Source organism: Equus asinus, chromosome 20 (assembly GCF_041296235.1).
Source record: "Equus asinus isolate D_3611 breed Donkey chromosome 20, EquAss-T2T_v2, whole genome shotgun sequence".
Lineage (NCBI taxonomy): Eukaryota > Metazoa > Chordata > Mammalia > Perissodactyla > Equidae > Equus > Equus asinus.
This window is the reverse complement of record NC_091809.1, coordinates 69,807,867-69,829,025: the sequence shown is the minus strand read 5'-3', so window position 1 is coordinate 69,829,025 and position 21,159 is coordinate 69,807,867.

Here is a 21,159-nt window from a genome sequence, read left to right as displayed (position 1 = left end):
TAGTTTGTCAATTTCGTTTATCTTTTCAAAGAACCAGCTCTTGGTTTCATTGATTTTTTCTATTGAGTTTTAAGTCTCTATTTCCTTTATTTCTGCTGTGATTTTTATTATTTCCTTCCTTCTACTGATTTTGAGCTTTTTTGTTCTTCTTTTTCTAGTTCTTTTAGGTGCACTGTTAGATTATTTGAGATTTTTCTTGTGAGGTAGGCCTTTACTCCTATAAAGTTCCCTCTTAGAACCACTTTTGCTGTATCCCTTAGATTTTGACATGTCACACTTTCATTTCCTTTGTCTCCAGGTATCTTTTATTTCTTCTTGCTTTTTTAATTGACCCAATCATTGTTCAGTAGCATTTTGTTTAATCTTGACATATCTGTGGCTTTCCTGATTTTCTTCCTGTAGTTGATTTCTAGTTTCATACCTTTGTGGTCAGAAAAGATGCCTGGTATTATTTCAATCTTCTTAAATTTATTGAGACTTGTTTTGTGGCCTAATATGTGATCAATCCTGGAGAATTTCCATGTGCATTTGAAAAAAATCTGTATTCTGTGGGTTTTGGGTAGAATGTTCTGTATATATCCACTAAGTCCATCTGGTCTAGTGTGTCATTTAAGGCCAATGTTTCCTTATTGATCTTCTGTTTGGATGATCTATCCCTCAGTGTATGTGGAGTGTTAAAGTTGCCTAATATTATTGTGTTACTGTCTTTCCTTTTATGTGTGTTAATAATTGCTTTATATATTTAGGTGCTCCTATGTTGGGTGCATAGATATTTACAAATATTATACCCTTTTTTTGGATTGTTCCTTTTATCATTATGTAGTACCTTTCTTTGTCTCTTGTTACAGTTTTTGTTTTAAAGTCAACTTTGTCTGATATAAGAATTGCTACCTCAGCTTTCTTTGTCATTTGCATGGAGTATCTTTTTCCATCTCTTCACTTTCAGTTTGTGTCTTTAGGTCTGAAGTGTGTCTTTCGTATGCAGCATATATATGGATCTTCTTTTTTTACCTAATTGACCACCCTATGCCTTTTGAATAGAGCACTTAGGCAATTGACATTTAAAATAACTATTTATAAATATGTATTTATTGCCATTTTGTTATTTTTTCTGGGTGTTTTAGTAGTTCTTCTCTGTTTCTTTCTTCTTCTTTTGCTCTCTTCCCTTGGTGTTTGGTGGCTTTCTTTAGTACTATGTTTGGGTTCTTTCCTCCTAATTATTTGTGTATTTGTAATAGATTTCTGGTTTGTGATTACCATGGGGTTCATATATAATAATAAACATATATAGTAATATATAATGAGTTGAAGTTCTCTTTAGTTTGACTTCTTTTAAAAGCTCTACTCTTTTACTCCCTTCCTCATATATTTTATGTTTTTGATATCATATCTAACCTCTTATTTTGTGTGTCTATCCATTACCTTCTTATTATTGAAATAAGTAATTTTACTACTTTTATCTTTTTACCTTCATATTATCCTCATAGGTGGTTGATCTGCTACCTTTACTGTGTTTTTGCCTTTACCAGTTATTTTATTGCCTTTTTTTGATATTTTTCTTATTTCTATTCATAGTCTTCTCTTTCCCACTTACATAAGTCCCTTTAGTATTTCTTGTAGAACTGATTTCTTGGTGATAAATTCTTTTAATTTTTACTTTTTTGGGAAACTCTTTAGCTCTCCTTCTATTCTGAATGGTATGGTTGCTGAGTAGAGTATTCTTGGCTGTAGGTTTTTTCTTTTCAGCACTTTAAATATATCATACCACTCCCTTCTAGCCTGTAAGATTTCTTTTGGCAAGTAAGCTGATAGCCTTATGGGGTTTCCTTTGTATGTCACTTATTGCCTTTCTTTTGCAGCTTTTAGGATTCTCTCTTTATCTTTAATATTGGACATTTTAATTATAATGTGTCTTGGTGAGGGCCGGCCTCTTTGGGTTTATCTTCTTTAGTGCTCTCTGCACTTCCTATACATGGGTGTCTGTTTCAATCCTTAGTTTGAAAAGTTTTCAGCTATTATTTCTTCAAATAGATTCTCTGTCCCTTTGTCTCTCTCTTTCCCTTCTGGGACACCTATAATATGAATGTTAGTGCACTTGATCTTGTCCTAGACTTCTTTAGACTGTTAACATTCTTTTAAATTCTTTTTGCTTTTATGTGTTCATCTTGTGTGATTTCCTCTAGTCTTTCATCCAGCTCTCTGGTCCATTGTTCTTTATCATCTATGCAGCTATTGAGTCCCTCTAGTGAATTTTTCATTTCCAGTAGTATTTTTCCTTTCTTATTGGTTCTTTTTTATATTTTTGAATTCTTTGTTGAAGTTCTCACTGAGTTTATCCATTCTTCTCCCAAGATCAGTAAGCATTCTTATAACTTTTTGCTTGAACTTTTTGTCAGGTAGATTGTTTATTTCTCTTCCATTTAGTTCTTTTTCTGGGGTTTTGTCCTGTTCCCTTGCTTGGAACATATTCCTTTGCTTCCCCATTTGGTGGCTTTGTGCTTATATCTATGCATTAGGTGGGTCAGCTATGTCTCCTGATCTTGGAGAAGTGACCTTATGTAAGAGATGGTTTAAGAGTCCCAGCAGTGTGCTTCCCTCTCATCACCAGTTCCAAATGTTCCAAGAGTGACCCTTGTGTGGATTACATGTGTCCATCTGTTGTGGCATGGTTGCTCTTGCTGTAGGTTCCCAGGGAAGCTCAACTGTCCTTTGGCCAGCTTGCTGCAATGCTCAGCTGTATGTTGCTGCTATGATCTCTTCAGTCACTTTATTGGGGCTTTGGGGAGTCCCAGCACCATTGGCTGCAAGGTCTAACAGCACATTCTTGTTGCAGTTTTTCTAAGTGAGAAGGGCCCCAGGATGGCCAGTTACTAGGTTCAGTGGCTTACAATTGCTGTAGGCTTCTGGCTTACAAGTTTGTCATTAGCTCTCTCAGGATTGCAGCTGAGAGGGGCTTGTCTCAGGCATGGGCATATCCAATTGTTTCAGGCTTTGGAAGGTGGGGCCAATCCCCTTTGTGGCTGTTTGAGAAGCAAATGTCTTTTGCTACTGACAAGCCCCATGGTCCCCAGGTCTAGTCACACTGTCAACACAGTCCTGGCTTATGCACACATCCCCACCCCCTGAAGTGTATTCAGTCACCCCACTGCAGAGGGCCGCAACACTCCACCAATGACCCACACACTCCACCCCCTCTTATGCATGCCCTGTGCCACAGAGGTGAACCTACTTGCCTACCTGCAGAGGATCCAGGCACTCAGTCTATGCAGGCCCACAAGTTGCCCAAGGGCTTGCTGTTGAGTGAGGCCAGTCCCTATGGCAGGCTGCCTGCCCTGGCTGAGCTGGATTAAATTGGTGCTGTAGTGGGTGGGACAGACTTTGGGCTATTAGGCCAATGGAAGAACTCCAATGGCATCTGCCAGCATCTGTGTCAGCATGCCTGCACTAGGTCACAATAATGGCTGTCACCAATGTCTCAATCACTGGAGTGGTCATATCTCTCACTGAGATGTGCCCAGAACCTATCAGGTGAGTCTCTTTTCAGGAAAGGACAGTGTAGGGGGCCAGCCCAGTGGCACAGCAGTTAAATTCACACATTGTGCTTCAGTGGCCTTTGGTTCACTGGTTCAGATCCCGGGTGTGAACCTATGCACCGCCTGTCAAGCCATGCTGTGGTGGGTGTCTGACATATAAAGTAGACAAAGATGGGCATGGATGTTAGCTCTGGGCCAGTCTTCTTCAGCAAAAAAAAAAAAAAAAAAAAAAGAGGAGGAGGATTGGCAGCAGATGTTAGCTCAGGCTAATCTTCCTTAAAAAAAAAAATAGTAAAAGCAAGGACAGTGTTTCTGGTGATTTTAGGTTGCTTTCCAAAATGAGTGAATTTATTCATGGGCCCTTTAAGAGCTCGCTAATTTCTGCTTATATCTGATAGCTTTCGTAGGGGTATTCACCCTTGTAGTTAATAGCCAGCAAAGCCAGATATTATGACACTCATCTCAGTTGTGCTGAGTCTGAAGGATGCCTATAGCAGTCACACTCCTGCCTCTCAGCTCCCAACTCTTCTGGGGAAGGCTGCATGCCTTAGGATTGTTCTTAGCCAACTGTGAAGCTCCACAGCTCACAAAGGTGGCTTTTTTCTCCTCTCCATAAAGGAATTTCTGCCTCTTCCACTTCAATAAGGACTGTCCCTTGTTGTGGGGGTTCTTTTTATCCAGTTTTCAGGGGTAATTGTTCCAATTGTGTTCATGGGAGAAGGTGAGTTCAGAATCTACCTATGCTGCCATCTTGACACCAACCTGTATATATTAATTTTTAATCTTACAACTTCATTGAATTCATTTATTAGTTCTAACTTTTTTTTGGTGGAATCTTCAGGGTTTTCTATGTATGTTATTGTGTCATCTGGAAATAGTGACAGCTTTACTTTTCCCTTTCCAATTTGGCTGCCTTTTATTTGTTTTTCCTGCCTAATTGCTGTGGCTAGGACTTTCAATAGTATGTTGAATAAAAGTAGGGAGAGTGGTCATCCTTGTCTTACTCCTGATCTTAGAGAAAAAACTTTCAGCTTTTCACTATTGAATATGATGTTAGCTATGGGTGTGTCATATATTGCCTTTTTTTATGTTGAGGGATGGTCCCTCTATACCCATTTTGTTGAGAATTTTTATCAAATACATATGTTGAATTTTATCAAATGCTTTTTCTGCATCTCTTGAGACGATCATTTGGTTTTCATCTTTCATTTTGTTACTGTGGTGTGTCACATTAATTGACTTGTAGATGTTGAACTATCCTTGCATCCCTGGAATAAATCCTACTTGATTATCGTGCATAATCCTTTTAATGTATTGTTAAGTTTGTTTTGCTAATATTTTGTTGAGGATTTTTGCATTTATGTTCATCAGGGGTATTTGCCTGCAATTTTCTTTTTTTTTTGTGGTCTCATTGTCTTGTTTTGGTATCAGGGTAATGCTGGCACTAATGATCAGGAAAATGCAAATCAAAACATGATGAGATATCACCTTATACCTACCTGATTGGCTATTATCAAAAAGAAAAGAAACAAATTTTGGCAAGGATATGGAGAAAAGGGAACCCTTGTCACCCGTTTGTGGAAATGTAAATTTGTGCAGTCACTATGGAAAACAGATGGAAGTTCTTCAAAAAACTTATAATAGAACTACCATATGATCCAGCAATTCCACTAATGAGTATCTATGAAGAAAAATCCCACTAAATCAAAAAGATACATGCACCCCTATGTTCATTTCAGCATTATTTATTATAGTCAAGATATAGAAACAACCTAAGTGTCCACTGATGGATGAATGGATAAAGAAGATGTGGGATATATATATATATATATATATATACACACACAGACACACAATGGAATACTACTCATCCATGAAAAATAATGAAATCTTGCCATTTGTAACAATATGGATGGACCTTGAGGGTATTATGCTAAGTAAAATATGTCAGAGAAAGACAAATACTGCATGATTTCACTTATATATGGAATCTAAAAACAAAACAAACAAATGAAGCAAAACAAAAACAAAACAAAAACCAGATTCAGATACCCACAGAACATATTGGTGGTTGCTATAGGGTAAGAGAGTTACTGGGGTGGGGCAGGGGCCAAAAAAGTGAAGGAGATCAAGAAATACAAACTTCTAGTTATAAAATAAGTAAGTCGTGGGGATGTAATGGACAACCATGGGGAATATAGTTGATAATATTATATTAACTTTGCACGGTGACATGGTAGCTAGACTTTCTGTAGTGATCATTTTGAAATTGTTTATGAATGTCAAATCACTACTTTGCACATCTGAAACTAATATAATATTGTATGTCAATTATGCTTTAATAATAATTTAAAATAAGAATGTTGGGGTTATGACCATAAGGTAAATCCCAATATTTTTCAAGTTTTGTTTTAGAATATAAGGAGCTCTCAAAACCTCTATCATAGAGCTCATGGCTAATCTCTATGATTCAATTTTTCCAGAAGTAAAATCTCTTAAAGCATGCAGTTAAAATTATTTTATATTTATAGCATGGCATCAATTAAAACAATGGGTTAAATGATAAGTATTTTATTTTTATTGTATATCTGACACTCTTCTTGAAATATAAACTGGGTTCTGGATACCTCATTATCAAAAGATAAAGTCAAACACATTTGAAATTCAGAGATTTTTAAAAAACCATGATTAATGGACTGGATGAAATGGCTATGGAGAAATAGTGAAAAACAAATGACCAAAAGCATGGTTTAGAATTTATGAAAAATGTGTGAATCTCAAGTTCCTCATGTAAAAAGACTTTTGTGAAGTGTTTTTTATTTAATTGCTTCCATATGCATGAGAAAAGTCTTGTTATCTGAGCCAGAGGTCTCAGTGTATTGCAAACACATGCATTGTTTTAAAAATACCAACCAAGTAAAAGCAGAAGAAATTTCCAAGCTTGAGGGAGAGGAATTATGTTAGGAACACTGCTAACTGTGAAAAATAAAAAAAGAGAAAGAAATTTAATTTACAAATCAATTAGGCAAGTTAATTTTCTTCAAAAGCATCAGCAATATCTGAGAAAAAGTATTTACCTGAAAAAAGTATTTACCAAGGATCTTAAAAAGTACACAATTGACCAGAAAGACAATTGCTACAACATTCCCCAATGTCAACATAAGCATCAGATTATATTTAGATTAGAGACCAGTTCTCTGATTTTATTTCCTTTGTCTGTAAAATGTGGACTATAACAGAATCTACTACCTAAGGTAATATTTGCAAACCCACTTTATAAACTGCTAATCCCCATGAAGGTTGAGTTACCACGCGGAATCTCTGTGAGAAGTGGTAGGGCCACTAGAAACGAATTCCGATTAAAACTAAGGACTTTTCAAACTTGGGGAATTTGAATGAGATAGGATAAACTACTATTTTGTGATGCCTTTTGACAGGAAAGGAGATAAAATAAAAATTCACTGAGTACCTACTATATGCAAGCCACTATGTTGATGCCTCACACAAGATTTTATCTAGACTTCAAAATAACCTGGTACTTACATTATGTCACCTACATTAAAGAGATAAAAACCTGAGGCTTAGCATTATATAAAGTAATAGCCATACATTTATATATAGTATTTCCATGAGTTACATAAGAAATTGAAGTCCAGAGAAATTAAATTTATCCCAATTTGCCCATCTAGTGAGTGCAGTCTATCTGATTCTAAACACTATAATCTTCTCGATAAACCTTGCAAGACTGGCCCATATCTCCAAACCTCTCTCCTCATCATTACACCAAGTTTGGATGACTGCAATTAATTATCTTTCAAGTCAAGCAATTAAAATTCTCTCAAAATCTCATCTTATTAAGACATGTCATACTATTAATGCATTTAATGAAAAAAGAAAAAACCAAAAATAATATTTAAGTCTTTCATAGATTAATTGCAATGAATCAGGAGCTCTTTTCTTTCTCAATGTCCAAATCTTCAATCAGGAAAAAATTATAAGAAATTCCTTTCTCTTCAAGGCTTAACATTTTAGTTTTCCCAGAAATATTTTATTTTCAAAAGACGTGAAGAAGCTTGGAGCAAAATGCAAGCGTTTCCTGTTGTTCAATGTAAGATAACCCAGATCAGATGTGCTGGATCACTTGCTGACACCAGGTATTCAGGACTGTGTCTGGCTCTCTCTTTTCACTTGCACTCATTGTTGAAACTAACCCCTAATGTGATGATATTAAGAAGTGGGGCTTTTGAAACATATTCGGTTTAGATGAGGTTGTGAAGGTGGGATCCTCATGATGAAATTAGTATCCTTATAAGAGACCAGAGAACTTGCTTTCTCTCTCTCCCCCATGACAGGATAGAGGAAGAAGGTAGCCATCTTCAAGAGAGCTTTCACCAGGAATTGAACTGACCATCACCTTGATCTTGGTCTTCCCAGCCTCCAGACCCAGGAGAAATAAGTGTTTGTTTGGTGTTTAAGCCATCCGGTCTATGGTATTCTGTCATAGCAGCACAAACTGATGAAGACAATCCCCCACCATAGGTCTAGGCTTACCAGGTTCCTAAAGCTTATCTCAGAAGGAAAGAGACTTGCTCCCAGTGCTCATGTTAATCCCTGAGAGGTAACTCCCATTGGCCTTCCTTGGGTTATGTCTCTGTCCATTTCCATGGTGCTAGAGGCAGAGCCTCTTGAAGAGGATTAAAAGAGATATCAAAAGGAACATGCTTAAAACACTGTCTCACAAGTGGTCTGTTCAGGATATGTTAATTCTCAGTATTAATAGTTATATTTTGGATAAGACCCTTGATACAGAGCTGTAGTATTAGGAGAAACATTGGAGACAAAGATCCTTTCAGTCAGTTTTTATCACTTTTTGGGTCACTTAGAGACAATCATAGGACTCCAGAAGAAGCAGAATCCACATGAGAAAAGAAAGAAATTATTCCAGAATACCTAGTTATTACTAATTTCTACTTCTTTTTAAGAAACAAAGAACTCTTTTATAAATTTTTTTTTACCACATCGATCGATTGGAAATATAGTAAATGGTAAAAACTACTGAGACTTTAGTACATGTATTTACAACTTGTCAGTTAAAACACAATTTTAAAATAGCAGAAAATCCACAATGTGAAGCAGAAAATTGACTTACAGTAAATATTTTAAGGTTTGCAGGCCATATCATCTCTATTTAAACTATTCAACTCTCATTGTAATGTGAAAACAGGTATAGACAATACACAAATGAATGAGTGTGGTTACGTTCTAATAAAACATTATTTATAAATTCAGGCAGTAGGCTAGATTTTGCCCATGGACCATAGTGTGCTGATCTCTGTTATTGACAGTGATGCTTCACGTACATATGGAGTTCCAAATTCCTGGAAATGCATCCATTGAATCTTAGGTTGGTGTTCATTTCGCTGTTCACAAATTATTGTATTTCTTCTAGGCCCATGGTAGGTGTATTTCCCAACTTCTTTCGAAATTAAGCATGGCCAACATGTCTTGCTTTTGTAAAGAAAATATGAGTAAAAGTGCCATGACTTCCTTCTGGGTAGAAATGTTAGAAGTTAGGGCATAATTTGCCATTCCCTAATCCCACTGCCTCAGTGACTTTAGAAGCATGTATTGAGATTGCTTGTCTAAGTGTTATGATGAGCTGAGTCTTCCCAAGGCCCTGCTTTAGGTACATAGTATATACGAGAAATGCAATTTTTTATACTAACAGGATGATGGAGTTGCTTTTCTTTCACAGCATAATGTAGCCTATCCTGAATGATAACTCCAGTTCTATTAACCCACACTTTGAGAATCCCTGATTTTACCTCAGTGAATGGAGTTTCTTAGTAGTTTTTTAAAGAGGAAGAAATGAATATACCTCCTTAAAGGTTTTTTTATATATATTAATCAAAACTCTTGCATGCAAATGAAATAAAACCAATATGAACCAGCTTATAAGGGAGTTTTTAGAAGAATACTGGGATATCACATATCAGTCAGTCTTTTCTTCATTTTTTCAACAAATATTTATTGAGTGCCCATAATGCCAGGCACTATTCTGGGCATTGGGTATACACCGTTGAACAAAATGTTTCATAGAATGTTAAATAGTAAAAGATGTTCCATAGAAAATAAACATGGATAAAATAAGAGAAATTTATGGAAAGAAGATAATTGAAAGAAGATTAAACAGCCAACTAAGGAGAAAATTGGAATGTGGATTAGCTTCACAATGACTGCCCCCAGTAACTAAATGCCTGCTGAAGGGCACTCTCTGTCTCTCTGCCTTTCAATCTCTCTCCTTTCTCTCTCTCTGGCTCTTACCTGTTTCTCTTTATATATTAGCTTCATAGCTCCTATTACAGGGAAGCTGTTCTACATGGCAGGAATCATGGCTTCCGAGAGTTGTCAAGTCTTACCTCATAGAACTTGTGCCACCAGACAGAGATAAAATTCTTATCCTCAATTTTAGTTTCTAAAATCCTGGGGAAGGATTCTGTCCCACTTGTGTCCATTGCTCATCCTTGGCTTGATCGTAGATAGTGGCTAAGACAAAATAAGAGCATGCTCGTGCCCACCATGAGCACGTGTATTGAGGGAGTCAGGGGTCAGCTTTCTACAGATGAAGGCCAATAACATAAGTATCCACTAATATCCATTAACCTAAACTTTTTATACTAATTTATATGAAACTGAATATATCTCTCATCCACAATGAAGCTTTACTATGTTTTGACTAATACTTTTGTCTTCCTTGATATTAAAAAAATTCCACAAGGGATTGTTTTCACCATGTCTATGTCCTTGGTGGACACTACTTGACAATAAGAGTTTAAACTGAATATGTCTGTCATTCCATAGTGAAACTTTCCCATGTCTTGATTGACATTTTTGTTTTTCTTGAGATTAAAGAGATTCTACAGGGGATGGTTTTCACCAGATTTATGTCCTCAGTGTATACTACTTGAAAATAAGAATGAAGATTCTGTTGTTCAGAGTGGGCAAAACCAGGTAAGCATGCTCTTTACAGAATTTTAATTTAACAAAATGTATTTCTATATGACTACGACAATATTAGATTATTTGAAAAAGCACATCTCAGTTTCTTAAATCATGTCTGGATAAAGAGTAGTGTGTATTTTCAAGGTTGTCCCGCCTAGGCCTTAGAGTATCTTCTAAACATGGAAATTGTGTCTAATACCTCCTGGCACATCCATGATATTCTGTAAACATGTAGTGATGGAACAAATCATTCAGGAAGAAATGAATAGCAAATCCCACAGATAATTAAATGCTATTTGTATTCTAAAATATAATTATCAAGAGGAAAAATTCTGACGGCATTATTAATTTTTATTGCTAGGTCTTGTGATATTAGTGAAATGAAAAAAGCTAAAAGTAGAAACAACTCGTGAAAAACAACTGAATTAATCTAGAATTTATCCTTGAATGCATGAATGGAAGGAAAAACGGGTGAGCAAACAGTGTGTGAATGTAGGACTGCCTGTGGAAATACTATGTATGCAAACTCTGTCAAATGAGATATATATTGGGAGGACTCTGGCAAAAGCCTAGGGAAATATTCGTGGTCGGTTGTATGGAGCCTAAGAGCAGACATCTGTCTGTTCTTTAAATCAGCAAAGAAAGAAGGGTGATTAGCACTATATATGGAAATAGAATTCTCAATGGAGCTGGGTGAGGACAATCAATAGTCATAATTAAGGGAAAGCACTTCAGACAGCTGCATGCAGTGTGACACAGTTCCTCATGATCACAGAGCGCTGAGGCAGCTGCCAAAGCTTCCTATTCCTCCAGGACAGGCAAACTCAGAAGGAGGTTATTATTGCACATGAGATTGAGCTATGTTCCTGAAATTTTTAAAAGCTTGAGGATGCTTTTCAAAGGGAAAGACTATCCTTTAGAGAAATTTCAAATAGTTTGGTAAAATAAATAGTCATTTTCTACACTCAAGCATATTGTAGCTTCACTTACTAAATTGTAAACATCTTGGGAACAGCATTAAGTGGTTGTATTAAGAAAGATAGGATGGGTTGTTAGAGAGCAGGGGCTGGCAGGCATACCAGCAGCCGGGAAGTGGAGGCCCTTCAGCAGGTCTTTATGGTTTATGCTTCTCAAATCCTAATTAAAGAGAAACGCTAAATAATAGAGGATTCTATTTTAGCTACCATATTTCTGTAAAACTGAGTATTAGTGCTCATGACTTGAAAAATTACAAAATATCTCTCCTACCAATCTCAAATGCCGTATCTCCCCCATTTTTCTCTGTTAACCCTGGCATGCAAACTTGTCAAACCAACTGAGTGAGTAACCTAACTTATTTGAGATGTCTCATACATGGTGGTCATTCTGAAATCAATGATCTAGAAGATGGTAGGGGAAAATGATAGATGGACTGTCACAAAAATGCTTTTTGGCTAAGATTCTCTATTGATTCTTATTTACAAGTATGTTTATGTTCCTTTTCAAAGGAATGCTGTTTCTCTTCATTTCTACTTCTTATTCTTTCTTATTTTTTTTAATGGACCATGCAATGGGAAGAGAAAGAGATTAGAAAGTTTGATTTACATCCCAACTTTTTTATGTTCTAGTTGATTACATGAATGTGGAAAACTCAATTTACTTCTCTGAATATATTTTCCCATACAGAGAAAGAACATTTTGAATTACGGGTAATAAAGTATCATATAGTACTAAGAATACAATATAATTGAAAACAAAAAAACAGAGAAAGAGATCTATATGTTCTGCATTTCAATGGGGAAATGATTTTTTGTGTAGATGAACAAAAAACTTTGAGTTTGGTAAACAGGTAATATAAATTCAAGATTGTGTTACAGATAAAATTAAATGTTTGCCGAAGCTAGCCATGATGGTAACAGGGATAGGAATAGCTTCCTGCCATAAACAACAATAAAAATAGACACAATATGGACAACAAATTGTTTCAGAAATAGGACAACAGGACACATAAGTCTGTAATTCCTCAAAGAAGGGAAGTAAATGACATGTGTTCCACCATCAACCTAGCTTTCTCCCTGGAGGTTATTTTCTGTCATTGCCGTAAGGAAGTTGTGCCCTCAAAAAGCACAATACCTTGAAGAGTAGAGGAGACAGAGATTGGAGTTTGGAGTTTCTTTGTTAGTAGTTTCCATCTTTCAAGAAATTGGTCCATTTTATTTATGTTTTCAAATGTGTGGGCACAGTGGCTCACAGTAGTGCCTGATTATCATTTTGATGTCCACGTGATCAGTAGTATAAACTCACTTTCTTTTCTGATATTGGTAATTTGTATCTCCTGACTTTTTGTCTTGGCTAGCCTGGCTAGAAATTTATTAATGTTATTGATCCTTTCAGAGAACCAGTCTTTTGTTTCATTGCTTTTTAAAAATTATTTTGCTGTTTTGAATTTCATTGATTTCTACTCTAATTTTTGTTTACTTCTGATTCCTTGGCTTAAATACTCTAGAATCCTTTGGGTGGAAGCTTAGATTACTGATTTTAAACCTTTCTTCTCTTCTAATATGTAGATTTAACACTATATATTTTCCTCTAATTACAAATTTTGCTGAACCCCACACATTTTGGTAAGCTCCATTTTCATTTTCATTTGGTTAAAATAGTTTAAAACTTCTCTTGAGACTTATTTTTTGACCATGTGTTATTTAGAAGTATATCATTTAATCTCAAAATATTTGAGTAGTTTCCTGATATCTTTCTCCTATTGGTTTCTAGTTTAATTCTATTGTGCTCTAAGGACATATTTTGTATGATTTTGATTTTTCTACTTTTAGATGTTTTTCTGGACCAGAGTGTGGTCTGTCTTGGTGAATGTTCCATGTGAGTTTGAGACGAATGTGTATACTGCTGTTGTTGGATGGAATAGTCCATAAATGTCAATTAGATCAAGTTGATTGTGCCGGTCAGGTCAACACCATCCTTGCTTATTTAGTCTATTTATTCTATCAACTATTGAAAGGGGGTGTTAAAGACTCCAACTATAATAGCAGATTTGTCTGCTTCTCCCTGCAGTTCTATCAGATCATGCCTCAAATATTTTCACTCTCTGTTGTTAAGTTGCATGCACAGTCAGGATTTTTCTTTTCTTGGAAAATTGACCCCTTCATTGTTATGTAATGTCTGTCATTTTTCTTGATAATTTCCCTTGTTCTGAAAAATCCTTCGTGTGAAATTTATATTACTATTCTACTTTTCTTTTGATTGATGTTAACATAGTATATTTTTCTCCTTTCCTCTATTTTTAACCTATCAATGTTGTGATATTTAAAGTGGGTTTCTCATAGACAACACGTAGTTGGGTCTTGTTTTTTAATCCACTCTGTCAGTCTCTGTTTTTTAATTGGTGTATTTAGACCATTCATCTTTAAAGTGATTGTTGATTTTATTAATATCTACCGTGTTTGTTCTTTGTTTACTTTCTCACCTCTTTTTCTACCTTCTTTGGTTTTAATCAAGCATTTTATATGGTTTTGTTTTATCTTCTCATAGCATACTAAACTTACTTCATTTAAAAACATTTTAGTGATTTCCATCAAGTTTTCAACATGCATTTTTAACTAATTTAAGCCTACCTTCAACAACACGATAGTACTTCAGGTGGGCAGGGGTCTTATAGAAGAGTATGTCTATTTCCTCCCTCCCATTCATGATGTCATTGCTGTCATCCATATGCTATAATCACCTAAGACATTGTTATTATTATTATTTTAATAAAGTTATATTTTAGATAAGTTAAGAATACAAAAAAAATTTTACTATCATTATTAATGCTTTGACTCCCTTTCTTTATGTAGACCCAAATTTCTGACCTATAGCATTATCCTGGTCTCTGAAGGACTTTTTAAAGATTTTGTAAGGCAAAATCGCTAGTGATAAATTCCCTGAGATTTTGCTTGTCTGAGAAACTCTTCATTTTCCTCCACTTTTGAAGAATAATTTAACAGAGATTTCTAGATTTTTTTCTTTCAATATTTTAAATATTTTCTCCCACTTTCCTCTTGCTTGCATAGTCTGGTGATAAAATTGATGAAATTGTTATCCTTGTTCCTCCATAGTAAAATATATTTTCAATCTGACTTCTTTCTAGATTTTCTCTTTCTCTTTGTTTTTCTGTATTTCGCATGTGATATTCCTAGGTACAAATTTTTAGGCATTTTTCCAGCTTGATGTTCACTGTGCTTTTTAGATCTTTGGTTTGGTGTCTGTCATTAATTTTGAAAATCTCAGTCATTTTTGCGTCAAATATTTTTCTCAGCTTTCTCTTTCTTCTGTTGTTCCAATTATGCATATTTTATACTTTTTGAAATTGACCTACAGATTTTAGATATTGTGTTCTGTTTTCTTTGTTTGTTTGTTTGTCTCTTTTCAATTCAGTTGGTAGTTTCTAACGTCTATTTTCAAGAGCACTGATTCTTTCCTCTGCCCCGCCCAGACTACCGTCGAAGCCATGGAAGGCATTCATTTCTGTTACAATGTTTTGATTTATAGGATTTCTTTTTGATTCTTTCTTAGAGTTTCCATTTTTCTCCTTACATCCCTCATTTGTTGTTGCATGTTGTGTACTTTTTCCACTAGAATCTTTAACATATTAAGCAGCTATTTCAAATTTCCTGTCAGATAACTCCAAATCTGGATCATATCTGATTCAGGTTCTGATGTATAGTTTGTCTCTTCAGACTGTATTTTCCAAGCTTTTTAGCGTGCCTGGTAATTTTTGGTTGCAAGCTGAGCATGCTTTGTTAGATTAAAGGAACCGAGATAAATAGGCCTTTGCTATGAGTGTTAAAGTTAATCAGAATAGGAGTTCTATGTTTAATACTTGCTATAGCTGTAAGTGCCACAGCCTTCAAATTCTTTAGAATTCTTCAATTATCATTTTCTGTCCCTCCTGTTGTCTTGAGAATTCCCTAAGGACTCCTCCTAAGTAGCACCTGTATCTTTGAGCTCTTTTTGCTACAATACCCTATTTTTATACTAGAACCCTATGGGTATGGTGGTTAGGTGTGGGAGAAGGGAAGCACTCTACAATCTTATGATTAAATCTCAGTCTTTTAGTGGACCTGTGTCCCTGGGTTATAATCTTCACAAGTGTTTCTTAGCTTTTTCTTCCACCCTCAGGTTACACAAGAAGGATAGAAGGGGCTATAGGAAAAGAAATACCTTTTCTTCAGGTCAGAAACAACTCTGGGGAATACCACTTCATTATGGAGAAAGCTATGGAAGTACTTCACAATGTTTTCCCTTTCCCTCTCCCTGCCATGGTCATGAAGGCTTTGTTTAGACTCTTCACCATGAATTGCTCTTCTTCTGGAATTGCTCACTTTTCCTATACTCTGTCTTGGGTCCATAGTCCCTAAATATCTTCTGGTCAATATCCCTTAGCATCATTGTCTTCCCTACCTCACCCTACTTCATGAATGCTATTTATCAGGCACATCTTCTCTATCTTATCATATATACCCAAATCTGGACAGTTATTCATATTTTTTTAATCTACTCATACACAACAATTATATACTATCTACAGTGTTACCTTCATTATTATTTTTGAACCATTTGAACAAAATGATTCAAAATTAGATATGATCTCTTAGAAGTGTTTTGGTAGCTATCACTTTTAGTTCATAATGCAATAGTCTTTCCTCTTTGTAAAACCAGGAAGCATCTAGATATCTCTATGAGTTCTCACAACAGCTATCATTACAGCACTTATTTGCATGGACAGATTCATCTAAAATAGATCATAATTATATTCATTCTGGATTTAACAGAGTTTGCATTGCCATATTAAAGTGAGAAAGGAAGGATAACAAGACTGATAGCTTCCATTTCTCTGAAATGCATTCCCAAACCCTATTAAGATGAATTATCTTTTATTTGAGCACATTTGCCTGTTATTTTAATTTACATTATTCTTAGGCCCTTCACAAATAGCAAGGTATGTCCTGTGTCCACGCATTATAGATCAGGTGTGGAATGTAGAACAAAGTTATAAATTATTCATTTTCAGGAATAATATGGCTTTAATATCTCCATCTTTTTCAGCGTTTCTCCATAATCTTATTTCTTTTCTTAGTGGGTATATTTTTCTCTTTCTAGTTTAAAATGCATATCAAGAGATAGGATACTTCAACTCAAGAAGCTCAGGACAGTGATCCCTAAGAGAGGAAAAACAAATGAGTTGAGCTCTATGGTTTCTCCATCTTACTGGCTGGAGAATTTCCAGGATGTAGCACAGTGACAGGATAACCAGGTGGAATTGAGGAGACTGTGTTGGGGGCCTGGTGAAGCTGAGCCAGGTGAAGGTCACCTGGAGGAGTGCTGTAGAGAAGTGAACTGCTGGAGAGAGATCTTGATATCTATAGAAGGTCCCCCTTAAGACTTGGACTGAGCTCCAATCAGTGGATGTATGAGAGAAAAAAACTGAGGCTGGAAATGAAAAATAAGAAAAGAGTAGAAGAAAATCCCTGTCATATACAGAGGCCAAGGAATAATTAATTTTTCCAGTAGCCAAATGAAATGATCTCATAATTTAAGGAACATTGGATACTCACAAGGATATTGTCTCAGTAGTGGGAAAAAATTAGTCTTCTATTAAAGGTTGTTTTGGTCCAACCAAAGTTTAAAAACAATCCCTAAAAGGATCATATTATTTCTAAGTACCATAACTGCATCCCAGAACAAAGATCAAGAACATTTATAGAAATACAAAAGCACTCAGCAGCAAAAAATGTAAACAGCAAAATATCTGACTTCAATAAAAAATTATGTGACAGCATGACAATAAGTCACAAAATGAGGGGAAAATTACTAGCAACGTTTTCAAGAAAGACAGGCTCTATATAATTAGTAGACACATAAAACAGTTATCATAACTATATTTCATAAATACAGGAAGGTAGAAGTAAGCTTGAGAGTATTAGGGAGAGACACAGAAGATATAACAAAGACTCAAATTGAATTATTAGAGATAAAATAATCAATATCTGAAATGATAAGTACCCCCGAATGGATTAATGGAGATTGGATACTGACAGAGGAAAGTCAGGTAAATTTGAGTACATGGCTATGGAGACTATTCAAATGAAATACAAAGAGGAAAAAACAGAGATATATTGAACAGAGCATCAGTGAGCTTTAGGTCAATTTCCAGTGACTTAATATAGTCATAATTAGAGTCCCCAAAAGAAAAAGGAAAAGAGCAGAAAAACAAATTTATTTGAAAAAATAATGGCTAAAAAATAAATATTAATTTTGATGAAAACAGTAAAGCCAAGCATCAAGAATTTTACCAGAATCTAAAATATATGAAAAAGGCTACAATGGGCCGTATATATTAATCAAATAGCTTAAAACTAGTGATTAAAACAAATAACTTAAATGCAGCTAACAGAAACATATACATATTTTCATTGATAAGATACATATTTTCAAGATAAGAGTAGAGGGCCGGCCCAGTGGCATAGCAAAGGTCATGTACTCTGCTTCAGCAGTCTGGGGTTCCTAGGTTCAGATCCTGGGCATAGACCTACACACCACTCATCAAGCCGTGCTGTGGTGGCATCCCACATAGAAGAACTAGAAGGACTTACAACTAGGATATTCAACTATGTACTGCAGCTTTAGTGAGGAAAAAAGGGTGGGGGAACATTGGCAACAGATGTTAGCTCAGGGCCAGCCTCCCTTACCAAAAATAAAAGATATCTCTAAATAATAATAATAATAATAATAATAATGACAGTAGATGTCTTGTTGGTAACAACACAATCCAAAACACAGTGAAACAATTTCTTTAATGTATCAAAAAAGAAAAATAATTGTTAACCTAAAATCCTATATTCAACAAAATGTTTTTCAAAAATGAAGGCCAAAGACTTTTTTAAGCATATAGAATGAAAAGACTTCCTCACCTGCAAATAAGCAATACAAAAAGCAATAAAGAAAATTTTCAAGGCAAAGTGAAAATTATACCAGAGTGAAATTTAGACCTATGCAGAGAAATGAAGAATATGAGAAATTTATTTATTAACACATATTTACTGTTGGAAAATATAAAATAATTTTTTCTAATTTTAATTTCTTTAGAAATTATAATTTACTGTAAATTTACTGTGCTTTAGGCTTTAAAACATCTGTAGAAATAAAATTTATGAAAACAATAAGACAAAGCCTGGAGGGATAGATGGAAGGATACTGTTTTCTGTTTTTACACTATACGTGGTTATGTAATATTACTTGAAAGTGGACTATGATAAGTTAATTTTTTTCATAATAAACCTCAAATAAAAAACTGAAATAGCAAAAGAAAGAGTTATTCTAACAAGTCAAAAACAAAGATGAAATATAATCATAAAAAGATGACCCAAAACTTCTCTGAAAAAGAGGGAAGAAAAAATTAGAAAGAAGTATACCTGCCTACTTACAGACAAAATGGTAGTGTAGAAAATTTTATGGAATCTATAAAAAAGCTTCTGGAACTAGTAAGTGAATATAGCATGGTTACAACACACAAGGTCAATAATAAAATTTAGTTGTATTTCTGTATGCTAGCAATGAACAACAGAAATTTACTTTTTAAAATTTCTCTACAATAGCATTAAAAACAAAATATACTGAGAGACAGACTGACAAGATATGGAAGATTTGCACAATGACAACTACAAAACATTCGTGAGAGAATTTAAAAGAAAGAAATAAATGGATAGATATATGATATTCATGGGTTGGAAGACTTAACATTGTCAACATGCTAATTTTCCCCAAACTCGTCCAAAGATTCAATGTGATACTAATCAAAATCTCAGCTAATGTTTTTGTAGAAATCTGGAAAGCTGATTATGAATTTTATATCGAAATGCAGAGATCTAGAATAAACAAAACAAATCTGAAAAAGATGAACAAAGTGGAAAGACACACTCTTTGATTTAAAACCCAGTTATGAAGCTATAGTAATTAAAACAGAGTGATTGATGTCGGCACAAAGATAGACAAATTGATCAATCAAACAGAATAGAGAGTCTAGAAGTATCCTTTCAGGGATAGGGTACATTGATGTTCAAGAAAGGTGCCAAAGCAATCTAATGGGGAAGGTAGAACCCCGTTCCCCACAGAAAGGAACCTCGGTCCTTACTGCAAACCATATACATCAATAAACTAGAGACGAGTCATAGACCTAAATGTAAGAGCTAAAATGAAAAACCTTCTACAAAATATCATAGGAAGAAATACTAATTATTTGGAACTTGGCAAAGGTTTATCAAATGTGATATAAAAATACAAACTATCAAAGAAAAACTATAAATTGGACTTTATCAAAATTAAATTTTTTTACACTTGCAAAACAACCTGTTAAGAACATGAAAAGACAAGCATAGACTGCAAAAAAAGATCTGCAAGACATATCCAACCAAGGACTTTTATCTGGAATATATAAAGAAGTCTCATTACTTAGTAATAAGGTGACAAAAATGCCAATTAAAAAATGTGGACTCTAGGGAGCTGGACTGTGGCCAAGTGGTTAAAGTTCCACACACTCTGCTTCGGCCCAAGTTTGTGGGTTCAAATCCCCAGCACAGACCTACTCCACTCATCAGCCACACTGTGGAGGCATCCCACATACAAAGTAGAGGAAGATTGGCACAGATGTTAGCTCAGGGCTGGTCTTCCTCAAGCAAAAACAAAAACCTGAAGATTGGCAACGGATGTTAGCTTAGGGTGAGTCTTCCTCACCAAAAACAAAAATAAATAAACAAAACAAAAAAATAAAGACTCTACCTAATAAGGGATAAGAATGAGAAATAAATGCCTGAAAACTTATTCAATCACAGTAGTCATGAGAGAAATGCAAGGAGATACTACCACACTCCCCCTGGAAAGGCCAAACAAACAAAACAGCTGACTACATCAAATGTTGGTAAATACGTGGAGGAAATGGAATTCTCATACACTGCTGGTAAAAATGTAAAATGGTAAAGCTGCTTTGTAAAAAAAAATAAAAATTCTTAAAAATTTAAACATGTGCCCACTATAAGACCTGGACATTCCACATCTAGATATTTACTCAAAAGACATGAGAGAATATGCCCATATCAACCTGGGTCGTGAATATTCATAGCAAGCAGCTTTACTCAGAAACAGCCCAAATATCTACCAAGAGGTGAACAGATTAGCAAGTTGTGATGAAACCATTAAAAGAAATATTACTCAGCCATCAGAAAGAACTGGGTTATTGACACATGATTACATGGATGGATTTCAGAATAAGCACTCTGAATGAAATCAGCCAGACAAAGAAGAATGCATGTTATACAATTCCACTCATACACAAGTCTAGAACTTATAAATTAAACTAAAGATAGAAATTAGATGACTGATTTCTTCTGGATAGGCAGGGGCAGGAAAGACAGGAAGGAAGTAAAAAGAGACATAAGGAAACTTTGGGGGTGATGGCTGTGCTGATTATCTTGATTGTGGTGTTCGTTTCACGAAGTTTCAATACTATTAATAACACTATTGGGCTCCCTCTTTTGTTTTTGTTTCTATATGGAGAATAGCTCAATTGTACATTTTCATTTCATACTCAATATTT